The sequence below is a fragment of the Tuber melanosporum genome (genome assembly GCF_000151645.1).
Source record: "Tuber melanosporum whole genome shotgun sequence assembly, scaffold_9, strain Mel28".
In the NCBI taxonomy this organism is placed as follows: Eukaryota; Fungi; Ascomycota; class Pezizomycetes; order Pezizales; family Tuberaceae; genus Tuber; species Tuber melanosporum.
Window position 1 is genome coordinate 42382 of NW_003299139.1, and position 1918 is coordinate 44299.

Sequence of the window (1918 nt, forward strand, 5' to 3'; positions counted from 1 at the left end):
TTCGAAAGCAGCGATGAGGAGAATCAAGCTATGGAGCAGGCTCTCAACAACTTTATCTAGTCACCAATCACCATCCGAATACCATAATGATGTCAAACTATGTGGAGCTCAATGTGAGACTGCGACAAGAGATTGTTGGACTGTTGTTGAACCGCGATGTTATCCAACTTGAAGACTACTTCGAAATCCTCTGGATAGACTACTGTCCTGATTGCGACCATGCTTGGATTGATGTACAACGCAAATCTGGTATTCGTGACTACTGTGATTTACCCTTCTTGGAGTCTAAATGTTTTCTTAGAGTTTCCTCTGGTCGCTGGTGTGACACTTATGATGAAGAGTTTTTAGCGGAAACTGAAGCCTTTAGTTTCTCAGACTCCGCTTTTGATGATTATTAGGTTTTGTTTGTTTAAACAGTTGTTTTGTTTTGGGGAATGTAACCGGTACGGGTACTCGGTTATTGATTTTGTTTTATGTTTTGTTTTAAGTATCGCTTTGATACTTGGTTTTGTTTTATGTTTTGTTTTAAGTATCGCTTTGATACTTGGTTTGTTTTAAGTATCGTTTGATACTTGGCTTTGTTTTATGTTTTGTTTTAAGTATCGCTTTGATACTTAAGGAGTTTTACCAAAGTGTATCGATTGATACCTTTGATTAGTTCCGTTCATGTTAAGACATGAACAGATTTGTGTATTTAAAGACCGCCTGTTTCTATGATAGAAAAGGCAGACTTCAGCAGACAGTATTTCAATATACTTGGTTGAATGGTTACTTCTTTGTTCCTCAGTACACCCTCGAAGCCTCCTTTAGTTCTCAGCTCTCGCCTCCTCTCTGGAAGAGCAGGCCACCTGCCAACTATTGTACCTTTACCGATAACGTGATTAGCACCTTGCGAACACGTGCCATAATTCCCTTCTGATATGTTTCTATAATTCTCTCTGTCTTTTGTGAAATCTTCTAAATTTACTCATCTGTAACAAAGTGTAAGGCCTTTGAAATCAGCTGTCGTGAGCTCTTAATAATAAAACTATAGTCATTTTGTTTGTACCACTTACCAGCTGGTCACCTAAATTAGATAAAGTTTCATTCACAGTAGAACTTCTGATAAAAGATAATTCTGTGTTCCAGATCCTTAACCCTTTCCTGTAACTGACATTTCTGACTACAGAAGTCTGATTGATCCGCCATTATTGCTCAAGTACAATATAAGCTACATGATAAACAGTTTTTCAACAGTTTTTTAGTTCTAGGCAATGTGTATTGTCCAGGCAGCCCTCTCCACCAGAGTCCTCTTTTCTCCATGATAGTATTAAGTCCTTTAGCTCCTCTGTTATCATCAATCATACTCTGAACCTCTTTAGTAGATAGATTGGTTGTAGACCAAAGCTTACTCTCAGCTCCTCCAGACCTTAAACTCATGTTTCTAACTAGTAAAGAATCATTCACAAATACTAAATGACTGGTAGCATTGTTGAATAGAAAAAATGCTTAGCAGCCAGGAAATACCAATTCAAAAATCGGAATTGCAACCTCCATGCCTTGCTGAACCAGATCATCTCCATCCTACCAGGTTTCTCCTCTATACTCAATTTTCATTGTAGCAGAATATGTACTATATCGTAGTTTAGTCTCTCCTGTAGGACTAAACTTTAGCTGATAGTCTATTTGAAGTTCCTGTGAGACTTGTAAGTGGCCTCTTGATGCAACAAAGTGTGAAACTATTATGCCTTTTCTATGATTTTTTTTTCGAATTGGTGGCTCTTCATCTTTCATTCATAAATAGTTTCTGCCATTATTGGTATCAATTGTAGATTCATCATAAGATGCTATAAGAATTAACTTTTGACCTAGAGGCAGGTTTTCTGGCGTAATCATGCGTGGCAAAAAGAGTTAGGAGCCTCGACTCGGTCGCATTCTC